The following is a 13,345-nucleotide window of genomic DNA, read 5'->3' on the forward strand; positions in this document are numbered from 1 at the left end:
AATGAGTTTGTGAAGGCCAAAGCTCCAGTAGCCATATCGAATCATGAGATGAACTTGAAGATGGAAGTTATAAGTTAAGAAGATGGAAACTGGGTCCCTAAAGGCTGCAGAGTCCTAGACTAAAAGAGAGAGAAATTTTTATTTTATTTAAACCACTATTATTTGGAGTTTTCTATAATACAAGTTTAACCTAACTCTACCTGCTATATAGGTAAATAAGATGGCAGGGAAAATCTAAAATATAGCAATAATTACAATAAGTGGAAATGGGACAATTTTATGATAAATATAAAAGACAGAGACTCTCGGAAAAGATTTTTTAAGCCAGTAATATGTCATTATAACAGGCTCCCTTACAACAAAGGCCTAAAAGATTAAAAATAAGGCAAGGATTCATGTCTTAGGGCCCATGGACCCCCAGTGAGTCATCGGATAGAATTCAGGGTGTCTGTGAACTTGGAAGGAAAATATCTTTATTTTCACTAAGCTGTAACTAAAATTTAGCATTCTTGTCATTTATAAATGTTGGCAACAAATCGCAGAAATGTTAGCAGTATGTGTGACTTTGTCACAAATAAAAATCATAAATATTTTTATATCACTTTATTGCATTATCCCAAAATATCCTTTACTTGTATCACTACTTCAAAACCACAGTAGTTATTAGGCCTACTGTTAGATCTTGCTATTTAATGTACTAATAAAAAAGTATATATAAAATTACAAATATTTTAATACAATTGATTTGCTTTATAATTTCATGCATTTTAAAATATTATTTTGAAAAGGGGTTCACTGGCCTCACCAGACTGCCAAGGGGTCCATGGCATGATAAAGGCTAAGAACTCCTAAAACAAAGTGATTCATGGGCTATTAACATTAACATCAGAAAAAAAAGATAAAAGGGTTTTTTTTAAATCATGAGAAACAAAGAGGAACATCATATATTAGTAAAATAAACAATAAATCAAAAGTATATAATGATACAAAGATATGCATCTAACAATATAGCTTCAAAAAATATAAAGCAATGACTGATAGGAAGACTTGAAAATATATACAGCGAATATATATAATGACTAATTATAGTTAGAGATTTTAACAAACCTCTCCTAGAAACTAATAAATTAAACACAAAGAAAGATAACGTTTTTTGAAGAGCATGAGTAATTAGGTCCAAATATCATATAGAACTTTATGCCCAACAAACCTAAAATACACAAATTTACCTTTACCTATGGAACATACACAAAGATCAACCATGTGCTCACTTACAAAGACTGATATGTCAGAAATTTCAAAAATAGTAGAATACCATATACAACTTTATGCCAACGATTTTGAAAATTTAGATGACAATTCTTAAACACACATACACATATACAATGGGTTACTAAAATTGGCTCAAGAAGCAATGAAAAACTCGAATCGCTCTACAATATTTAAATAACTTAATTGATAGTTTAATTTTTTTCTTAAAAGAAAACACGAGACTTGAGACAATTTTATGGGAAAATTCTTCCAAAACATCAAGGAATAGATTATTTCAATCTTATATAAATTCTAACGATGTGAATGGAGGAAAAGGAGAGAGGGTATTTGGCTTCCAGAAATTAACTTATTATGAAGTTATAATAATAAAAACAGGTGTAGTATGGGTGTAGGAATGAAAAATTCACTAATAGAACATAATAGAGAGTCCAAAATCATTCCCACTCGTATATAAATTTGAAATTTGACACAGCTGGCATTGTGAATCTCTGAGGAAAGGAAGAGATATTCAATTAGTGGTACAGGGACTGGACACCCATAAGGATCCCTACCTCACACTAAAATTAATAAAAATTAATTCCAGATGAATCAAAGGCTTAAAAGTGAAAACAAGACTTTAAAACTTTTCAGAAAACATTCCATGTGAATACAGCGTTTTTAAAAAATCATCCCTAATTCCACCAGGTCCTACTCCATTGCTCTCCCAGAAGGATATACTGGTGCAACATCCCATCAGCAATACATGGGCTTTTCAATCTCCCCTCATCTTTACCAACACCTGTCATTCTACTTTTTTTCTTTTGCCATTCTGATAGGTGTAAAGTGACATCTTGTCTTTTTTTTTTCTTTTAAAAAGATTTTTATTAAAATATAGCCAACATACAATATTATATTAGTTTCAGGTATATACCGTAGTTATTCAACATTTATATGCCTAAACAAATGATCACTATGATAAGTATATTAACCATCTGATACCATACGACATTATTAGAATACTATTGACTATATTCCCTATGCTGTACATTATATTTCCGTGACTTATTTATTTTATAAATAAATTTTAACTTCTCATTCCCCTTCATCTTTTTTCCTTTAAAAAAATGTTTTTCAATTATAGTCAACATTCAATATTATTTTATCTTAGTTTCAGGTGTGCAGCCTAGTGGTTAAGATGTTTATATAATTTACAGAATGATCCCCCTGACTAGTCTAGTAGCCAACTGGCACCATACATAGTTATTACAATATTATTGACTATATTCCCTATTCTGTACTTTACATTCCCGTGACTATTTCCTAACTACCAATTTTTATTTCTTAACCCCCTCACCTTTTCACCCAGCACCCCAACTCCCCTTCTATCCAGGGTGAAATCTTCTCTTAATTTCATTTCCGTGACTATAGGAAAGTTGAGCAAACACTTCCTGGCTATTTGTGTTTCTCCTTCTGTAAATCGCCTATTCATATCCTTTGTCCAACTCTCTATAGTTTTTACTGTCTTTTTCTTGTTGATATGCCCTGAGTTCCCTACACAGTCACCAAACTATTCATTTGCTATTGTTTCAGCCATTGAAAATATTTTTTTTTCCAGTTTTTTAACCTTCTGCTAGCTTTGTCTATAAAGTTCTTAACTGAACAAACTCCTTAAATTTTACGTGGCCAAGGCTGGAAGACTTGAAAATTTGTAAAGAAGTTCTTTCCATCCCTAATTCTTCTGTAAAATAACTGTTCTAGTCTTTTGCCTACTGGCCTATTAAGATGCTTGTCTTTTTCTTACTGATTTTTAAAATTCTTCATATAGTTCAGATCCTAATCCTTCTAGGGGATGTTAACTCCCTGACACTTCTGGCCTACCCTATGTGAGGGCTGAGCACACTCCTGTGCTCAGGGTAAAGTTAAGGTAGGAAGCCATGGACATAGTCAGGATCTGTCCACTAAAGCTGAATGTGACCTCTGGGTGGCTTAGGGTGTAGGGGAGGCACTGACAAGATTTGCTATACCCACTGTATTAGTTTCCTATGCCTGCCGTAACAAACCGGGTGGCTTAAAACAATAGAAATCTATTCTCTCACAGAGACGAGGCTAAAGTCCAAAATCGAGAAGTCAGTAGGGTTAAGTTTTTTTGAGGGCTGTGAGGGAGAATCTGTTCTATGCCCGTCTCTTACCTTCTGATGAGACCCAGCAAGCCTTGGCATTCCTTGGCTTGTAGATGCATTGCTCCAAGCTCTGCCTCCATCTTCACATGCTATTCTCCCTGTGTCTCTGAGTCTTCTCATGACCATCTTCTCATATGGACACCAGTCATATTGGATTAGGGGCCCACCCTACTTCAGTCTGGCCTCGCTCATCTTAACTAATTACATTGACAATGACCCTATTTCCAAATAAGGTCACGTTTTGAGGTCCTGGAGGTTAAGACGTCGATATTTATTTTGGTGGGTGGAATGCAATTCAATTCATGACATCCATCTCCACTATAAACATCTACCCACCCTTTAAGACTTGTGGAGGAGGAATACAATTTCCTCTACCTTTATAGGTTCCTCTAGCCGGTTTAATAATTAAATCTACATGAGACAGATTAACAAGAGAAAATAATCAAATTTAATTACATATTATGAATAGGAATCTCACATACACGAGAGAGTCAGAGATCTCACATACATGAGCTGTTCAGAGACAAACAGGAAAAATGGCGTATATATGACATCCTGAGCTAAGGAATGAAGTTAGGCCCCTGAGGCTTCAGAAGGCAGGAAGGTCATTTACAGATCAATAAGAAGAGCAGATGTTCACTGGTTAGATGTGTGCTCTGCCCGATAGATAGGTCATGCAAAATTATTCCTGGTGTTAACTTTTATTATAGGCAAGGCCCCAAATTTAAATTCTGTAAGGGACAGGTTCAAGTTTCTCTTGAGCCCGATGGGTCTTGATTGCCTCCAACTAAAAATAATCCCCATGCCAAAGTAGCACTTCTTGGGGAGGCCTGTTCTGAACCCTGTCAGACTCCTCCTAGCCTTCTGTCATCTGGGAAGCTTTCTTCAACATATCTAACCCATTACTACTCCAAAACAATTAGTTTTCAGTACTGCCATGGGACCAGTACTTAGTCATATGTTATGGTATTTTATACCTGTCTATTGGCTTGTCTGTCTTCTTCATTAAGGTTTGAGATCTTTAAAGGCAGGTACCAAGTCTCTATCACCTCTGATTCCCCAGTACCCCCACACAGGACCTGGCCCACAGTATTTATAATAATATGAGCTAACACTTGTTGAGCGCTTACCACGTGCCAGCCGCTGTGCTCAGCGGTTTACATGTAGTATCTCACTTGAGCTTCACAATGATCCTAGGAAGTAGTATTTTAGTCTAGATGCCACAGGTTGATAGAAACAAAACTTGAACACGTTTAAGCAAGAAGTGAATTCATTGGCTCAATCAAAGGAAAGTCTAGAAGTGTACCTTCAGGAATGGCTGGATCCAGATGCTCAAAGAGAAATCACGGTTCTTTCTCTTCATCTCTCAGTTCTGCTTCTCTGCCTGGCTTCACTTAGCAAGCAGGCTCTCTCTACTCAGAGGACAAGTAGCTGTTATCAATAATCACATCTTCTTAGCTTAGTAACCACAGAAACTAAAATTCTTATTGACTCAGCAGAAGAGTGAGGTCACCGACTGGCCATCTTGTGTCAACTGCCTATACCTACCAGGGAGTGGCAGCTCACCAGGAAGTCTTCCACTAAAGGAGCCAAAAGAAAATAAATGGAAAACCTCCCTGAGCAGCATAAGACTCTGGTTACCATGAGCCACCGTAGGACAGCATTTAAACAGTGCTGTCCCACTGTTTAAATGAGGAAAGAAGGGCACAGAGTGACGAGCTAACTTGCCTAGGTACCCCACCGGTAATAAGAGGATTTAAACTGTTCTGATGCTAAAGCCTTCATCCCTTGCAGGTCCATTATTCCAGCTCCCCAGAGCGTTCTCTGATGAGTGAGAGCCCAAGATTCAGGTGGAGGCAAACAAACTCAGGTTTGAGATCTATTTCTGATTTCCATGAGCTCAATGTCCTCATCAGTAAAATATGAGTAGTAATATTGCCAGTATCTACCTTGTGGTGAGGATTACATAAAAAAATTCAAATCATGCATTTAGCACAGGCCCTGCACATGGAAAGAGCTAAGTACGAGTGAGCTATTATTATGAGTAACTGTTCATTGAATGAATGAATGTGTGGTGTCTGAGCTCTAATATATGAATCCCCTCACAGAGTAAAGGCCTGGGACAGGAATGGGGGAGGGCTTTCGGCCCTTGACAATCTCCACCACCACTCAAAACACCATCCTTGGATATTCCTATTCTTTGAGCTGGGCAATGAACTTTTCTTAATTTTATGTCAAATGGAGATTAAAGCAATGTCATTAATATTAATGATCCATAACTTAGCTCTAAGCAAGTTTCCAGGCCCACTCTAGCCTTCCATCCAGATGGCCTCAAGCCCCTTGTCTAAGGAATTCTAGAGCTACTGCTGGCTGTCAAACTCCATACAGATGGGTTTGCAATGGCTGCAGTCCCCACTTAAGATCATTTGCAGGTAAAGAGCTCTGAAGGTACCAAGGGCCACGATTAGCTTGGAGGTGATTCGAATTCTCCTGGCACTGTGGAACCAAGGAGTCCAGCCTTCTTTCCTGGAGCCTGGCGGGGAGGGGCCATTGCGGGGCCTGGGCAGTGCAGGGTTTCTCTGACAGCCCCGCCTCAGATCCAGGACACTGCTCTAGATGCCTAAGGTACAGAACCAGGAGGAAGATGCAACAGCAGGTGGGAGCAAACCAGCTGCTTCTCTAAGGGTTGGATGTGTGGAAAGAAGGTGGGGAAATCTGAATTGGGGGAAGGTAGGGAGGGGAGGAGGAAATTATGCAAACTTTGCTGAACTCTATCTACAGAGACCCAGCTAGGGTCTCTACGTGGCTGAGAGTTCCAGGTACAGGACACAGAGATGCTGGGCTGCAAAGCCCAGAGATGTGAGCACGCAGAACATGGAGATACTGCCTATGCCCTTCCTTTTCTCCCTTCTTCTCCCTCACCCAAGACCTCAGAGAAGCCACTGATTCACTCCTACTTGTTTCGGGGGTCTGGGGACCTTTGGATGCCTCTGGACACCCTAACTGGTATTATGCCCTTCCTATGTGATCCTGGCCAAAGCACTTAATGTCAATAACCCAACGTGCATGAAGTCACAAAGGGTGCTCACGTCATGACGTCCCAGAATCCTCCAGCCATGTTCACTGTACACACATTATCTCATTTGACCCTAGTGACAACTCTGCGAAATGCTGTTAGTGCACCTATTTTACGGATGAGGAAACTGAGGCTTAGAGAGGCGGTACTAACTTCCCAAGGTCATAAGGCTAATTAATGACAGAACTGGGACTCACATCAGGGTCTGCTAACCGCCAAAGCTCAAGCTCTTCTATGATGCCAGGATGTAGAACAGAGATATCACTGTCGGCACCCTAGAGATGAAAGAACTGGCTCAGAGAGGTCAAGTAACCGGCTAACAGTTTTACAGATGGAGCATGGCAGAGCCATGATGTGAATCCATTTCTTTTACAGCCAACCCAATGTCTATTTTGCCTGAGTAGATGATCTCAGAGGTTCCCTCTATCTTTTTAATTCTGGGTTGAGACAGGGAAGAGTTGGAAGGAGAACAGGTGAAAATAAAGAAGTAACGTGGTTTTACTGCTGTGCCTCACATTCCTTGACTCGAGAAGCCAGTGTGGCTGCCCCAGCTCTGCCCTGTCGGCCTCATCCCTTCTCTCAGTGACGGAGAGAAAAAGTTATTCAACAAACAGGGTTTTCAACCCTTGGAGCTTGGACTTCCCAGATCTCACACTGACTCCACCCAGTAACTTCTTCCCTAAGGAGTGTGTGCCCACAGTGCCTACACAGGGTCACCCATCCCTGGACCCGCCCACCTATCGGTGTGTCAGCAGTGAACGTGGTCCCCAAGGAAGAGTGTGGAACTCACGTGGGCACCGTCACATCCTTCCACACTGGGACACACACCGCACCGTCTGACCCTAAACCAGGGGGGGCTCCTCTCACTGCTGGCCCCGCCCAGCAGCCCCACAGGCCCACACCTGGGATCCGCCCCTCAGGGACACACCCCCGGGGAGGAGCTGCAGTCCGAGAAGTCCCAGCCCAGCCTGGCTGAGAGCGCCCGTTTCTGCTCCTCAGGTGGCCCTGGGGGACCAACATGGCCCCAAAGCGTCCTTCCTGCGCCCTGAAGCCCGAGCAAGTCCAGCAGCTGCTGCTCTCCTCCCAGGAGGCCAAGAAATTCGCCTACTGCCCTTACAGCCACTTCCCTGTGGGGGCAGCGGTCCTCACCAGGTCCGGGAGAATCTTCTCGGGTAAGGACACGGGCAGACGCCCCGGAGGGGCCCCTCGGCAACAGACAGCACGGTGGGGAGGTCAGAGGAAGATAAGCAGGAAGGGCGGGAGGGCACAGGCAGAGTAGAGCTCAGCTCTGTCCCCTCTTGGCTGTCCCCAAGCCCCAGTATCCCCATTGGCCCCTGCCCTGCCCAGCATCCCAGACTCCCAGACGGTACTGCTCCAATCTAGGGGCTTTCAGTTCTTGGAGGACTGGGAAGCCCAGTCTCAATTATGTGTTAGGTAATGTACTAGGTGCTGAGGATATTGCTATAAAAAGAAATGGCATAGTCCCTGCCCCCATGGAAGTCCTCTCCTCTTACACAGGCCATGCCTCCCCCTCTGCAGGACAGGAAAGAAGTTGGAAGAGGAAGTCACAAATCAAGAGCATCAGCTGTCCTCTGTACTGGGAGGGAGAGGGCTGGTACTTTCTGAGCCCTCCTCTAGGTCCCACACCTGCAGAGGCTTCTGCACGTTATGTCAGCAAGTCCTCACCTCAGGCCCACTGACCTAGGTGTTATGGCCATTTCTCAATGAAGAAGACTCAGAGAGGTGACATGACTTGCTCAAGGTCACATGGGACACTGGAGGTGGAACCCAGGGCTGGGGTCCCCAAAACCCTGCATTTTTCCTGTCACTCACCATGCCAGGGGATGGCTGGGGAAGAAAGCAAGGAATCCAAGTGAGGTGACTTGTCAGTGGGTTATGCAGAGGATCTTGAAGGAAAGGACAGGTGGGGTTTGAGTGACCAGTGATGAATGCCAGCCTGAGAAGGTAGGGACAGAAATCTGCGTTGGCACTAATCTGTCCCGAAGCTCTTTTTCTTTGATTTGTTGGTTTTTGTAGAAAAGCTCACTTGAACAAAAATTCGAACTTGTTTTTGCTAAGCTAGGGGTGTTCTTTTTCAGGGTAGTGGGGAAGGTGGTGAGGAAGTGACAGGGAGGCCATGCCCTCCCCAGCTGTCTCATTTCTACCACCGCCCCAGGGGCAGATGAGAATTGGCACAGAGGGACAGATAGGGATGCCCAGCCTTGCTGCCTAATATCCCCCTTCGCGGCTATTTCAAGGACCAGAGGCCCACACCACGTGTACACCTAATTGGTAACCCTCTAGCAGGCCTGGGCCAGGTACTGCTCACCCCCTCTACTGCTCAGCTGTAAGTCCACCTGGGGGCCCATGCCTCCCCCTCTGTAGTGTCCCTCCTGGGTTCTCCTTGATATTCACGTTATTTCTTATCTTTTGAGGTTCTGCATGGGTTTAATGAGTTACCTGGGTCTTAAACATCTTCGAGCAGGAGAAGTAACCTTGAGTTAGTGCTGGTAGGTGAAAAGACCATGACTAATGTCATCCATCTCACCCTTACAACCCTGCAAGGCAGTTATTATAGAGCCACTTTGCAGAGAAGGAAGCGGAAGCTCAGAGAGGTTAAATGCCCGAGATCACAGAGCTGGGATTCGAACCCAGAGCTCCCCAGACTCCCAAGTCTGCTACTCTGTGGACAAGTAAAGAACCTCTGGATGTCATGTGGAAATTTAGGCTGGCCTGGTGGCTCAGATGAGTATTAAACATTAACCACCACCGCAAACAACATTGCAACCCACGTTGCCCGTGGCATCAGGGCCTTGAACATGGAATGAGCCATCGATTCTTTCCAATGCCTCTACATCCCCTCTTCACCCCTGCATTGATTCATTTATTCAACAAATATTTGCCAAGTACCAATTATGTGTTAGGTAATGTACTAGAGGCTGAGGATATTGCTATAAAAAGAAATGGCATAGTCCCTGCCCCCATGGAAGTCCCCTCCTCTTCGGCCATGGCTCAAAGCCAAAGCCTCGACCAGTGATTGTAGGAGTGAATGAATAAGGAGAGCAGGAGTGTAGCCCATTTAAGTTGCAGGGAAGGACCTAGTGTCACAAGAGAAAGGGTCGTGCCATGAGGATTTAGGGAGGCCCTCTGGGATGGGCTGAGGCTCTAGAGTTAGAGGCTCCTCCTGGGTTTGAATCCTGGTGCTGCTGTTGTCCAGCTGGGTGTCCCTGGGCAAACCTGTGGCCCTTCTGAGTCTCAGCTTACGTTTATAAATGTGGGATCATAACACTTGTGAACAGAGCTAGTTTGCCTGGCCCGGCGTGGCAGCCAAATTCCTCCCTGATGGCTGGTGCCCATGCTGTATCAGTCACTGAATGTGTTGACTCTCACCCCTGAATGTGAGGCTTTAAAGGAGCTAATGCCTGTGAAGTGATCGGCCCACAATGAGAATGTCGCAAATGGTGGCTGCTTCTACTGCTACTATTAATGGTATGATGATAATGATGACATGATGATTTGGAGGCAGATTGTGCAGGACTTTTGAAGGCCAAGCAGAGACATTGAGATTTGATGAGGTCGGACATAGGAAGTTAAGGAATATTATTAAGGAGCAGAGTAACGTGAAGCTGGTGCTTGAAGACAATCGGTCTGACAGGTACTCAAGAAGGGCTGGGGAGGAGGAAAGAGTGTCACAGGACAATGTCTATCTTGTTTGCCTGGCCTGGAATAGGTCCTCAGGTAAGGTTCAGTGAACATGTGAATGAATGGCTCAGACTAAACAGTACCAGGTGGAATGAAGAGGAAAGGAAGATCAGAGAGCTATTGTGTGGGACAAATGGATCAGGCCTGGGATGCGCAGTATTAGAAATAAAGGAAGGAAATGTGGTTCTAAGATTTCCAGCCAGGCGGGCCAGGGGATAGGTGAGGCACTGACTGAGGTAGGAGGCTGAAGGCAGAGCTGGACAATGCTGGGGACATGGTGGGCAGGACTAACAGCAATGTTAATAGACAATCAATTGAGCAGTCACTAAGCACGTAGTAGGCAAGATCTCTTATAATCTCATAGCCACCCCACGGACAATGAGTGCCACATGCATTAGTCAGAACACTTTCAGTTATAAATGACACAAGCCAACCAGAGCCATAATAGGCAATGACATATCTTGTCTTGTGGACAGCTGGATCAAGAACTCAAATGTCATCATGCCCTTCTTTAACCTTCTGGGTGCAGGTGGTCTCCCTCTAGGTATCAAGGGCCAGGAGTGCAAGCATACTCTAGTTAACATTCTCACAGCCTCAAAAGCAGAAAGAACTCCTCCCCACTAGCTTGAGATGGAAAAATTCCAGGGAATCGCTCTGATTGGTCCATTTCTGATCACATGCACATCCTGGGGCCAATCACTGTTGTCATAATAGGGTAGCGTGACTCGGCCAGCTGCTTCACATATCTCTCCTCTGTAGGGAGGTGGGAATCTGTTACCACAAAAAAAGTGTGGAGGTGCCAAGCAGACCAAACCAATGGCCAAACACACCACATTTTATAAATGAAACAACTAAGACTCAATTTTATCAAATTCTAAATGCCATGCTCTTTCTGCTGCCCCTTGCTGCACGGTGGATATGCAGAAGGGGGCAGAGAGTTGTGCTGAGGAGGGGGGGACAAATGGAGGGCATTTTCCAGAATCCCTGGATCTTCTTCTTGGGATATAAAGGGAGGGTGGATGGCAGTAAGGCAGGGCTTGGCCAGCAGGAGACTTTGAACAACCAGAGGAAACTTGATAGAACATCGGGGTGAATTAGAGAGAATTAGGGGGAAGAGAGGGCACAGTTGAATTTAGACACTGCGAGTTTATAGCTTATCGTGGGACAGGTCCGCCCAGTTCTGTGACTTTCTCCAGTTGCACAAAAGACCAGCCTGAGGAATTTCCGCCCTCGGAGGCAGCTGGTGTCCCGTCCAATTCAAAAGCAAGTCTGGCTGCAAAGACAGCCTTGCTGTCATGATCTTGTGATAATGTTCTTTTCTCTCTATTACCCCCAGCCTTGGCCCCTTGCAGATGCCACCAGGAAGGATGGTAATTAGTAACTGCTGAGGGAAAGAGAGGTGAGGACACGAAGAAAAGTGTTAAGGTGGGGACCCGAGGGGCTTTGGGCAGGGAAAGTGGAGTCAGCCTTGGGGCTCCCACATGGCAGCGGTGCTCAGCCAGTGTTTGTGGAACACCGGGTGGGGGGTGGGCGGAGGGAAGTTCTGGAGGGCTGCTCTTTGCTGGCACCACCAAGGGAAGCGGGAGTTTCTCTTCCACAGCTCACGCCCTTGGGAAAGTGGCCTACCTCGCCCTTTCCTCCTCTCTCTCTCTCTCTCTCTCTCTAGAGGGACTTGGCACTCTCTATGTGCCATCGCCATTTAGGGAAAAAGCCACTCCGCTGAATCAGCTGTAGTGAATTCTGGGAGGAGCAAACCACATTTAAAAAGACACTTAAGGGTGTTTTGGTTGATCGCTGAATCCACGTTGCCTTGGTTTAACCCTTAAATCTGATCCTTTGTTCATCTTCCCCAGATCAGACTCTGCCCTCCTGATTTTCTCCCTAGGCTTCCTTTTATCTCCAGGACCATTCTTTGGTGCTTTATATTGCCCTTCTCCACAGCAGTTGACCTACTGTAGATCCCCGCCCTGGTGAGTCACCTCCTGGTGAGTCAAAGCAGGCTTCCCAAACCCGCTTTCTCTCCTTACAGCCCTATCTACCCGCCACAACCCACCAACCACTCATCCCCCTCCAACTCCAGGCTCATCTATTAGTCCCCTCTGCTGTCACTCCAAAGTGGCTCATTACAAAGACTGGCTTCACTAAAACCTCTAGACTCTATAGTTGAGTTTGAATATAATTCCTTCATGAAACTAAGTGTGGCATTTGTGGTGGGCAGGGAGGCAGGAACATGGAGAAAGTGTAGTATTTTTTTTACGTACACGAACATGACATTTCTCTAGTCCAGAGATTCTCAAATGTGGTCCCAGACCGCCAGCCTCAGCACCTCATGAGAACTTGTTAGAAATGCAAATTCTTGAGCTCCAACCTAGACCTACTGAAACAGAAACTCCAGGGGTAGGGCTCGGAAATCTGGTTTAAGAAGTCCTCCAGAAGATGCCGATGCCCACCTGCTCGAGCGGGAGAACCACGGCTCTAATCTTCATCCTTCAGAAGGGCAAGTGGGTACCATGCTCTCCGGCACTGCTCTCTTCTCTGGTGACTAGGTCCAAATCACCCCTTTGTTGATGAACTTCTTTCCTTGCTGACGTCTTGATGATGTCCGACCCCAGCCCTGCCTGAAGCACCAAACCACCTCAAAACATGGCCTCGCTGAAATACCATAGAGGAAAAGAGCGATCCTTTGCATGTGACAGGCCAGGATGTGAGTCCTGGCTCCTTGCCACCAGCCTCTGCCTTTACCTTCTGTAAAATGTAGTTAAAATAGTATCTTCCTTACAGAGTTGGTAAAAGGATTAATTATATAATATAAACTGTTCCAGGGAGAACCTGACAGATGTAGCAAGGTCAAAGGTCAGCAAAGGTGGGAGGGGCTGGTGTGGATGGGCCTGAAAGGGCTTGTTTAAAGACAGTCTTTTCAGGCGGAGCATCAGGAACCTGGATGGAGAGATGAGATGGGGAGCAAGAGAGACATGTTTATTGCGTTTCAAAATAAAAACAATAAAAGAATAAAGGAAAGCAATTAGTAATAATAGCACTATCATCGTAGTTTGGTCCAATCTTATATTTAGGGATTCCTAATTTGGTAACATCCTAGCCTCTCATGACTGAGAATGGTGCCTGGCTTTTCAGGATT

The sequence above is a fragment of the Pteropus medius genome, unplaced genomic scaffold (assembly GCF_902729225.1).
Source record: "Pteropus medius unplaced genomic scaffold, Ma_sr-lr_union100, whole genome shotgun sequence".
NCBI lineage: Eukaryota > Metazoa > Chordata > Mammalia > Chiroptera > Pteropodidae > Pteropus > Pteropus medius.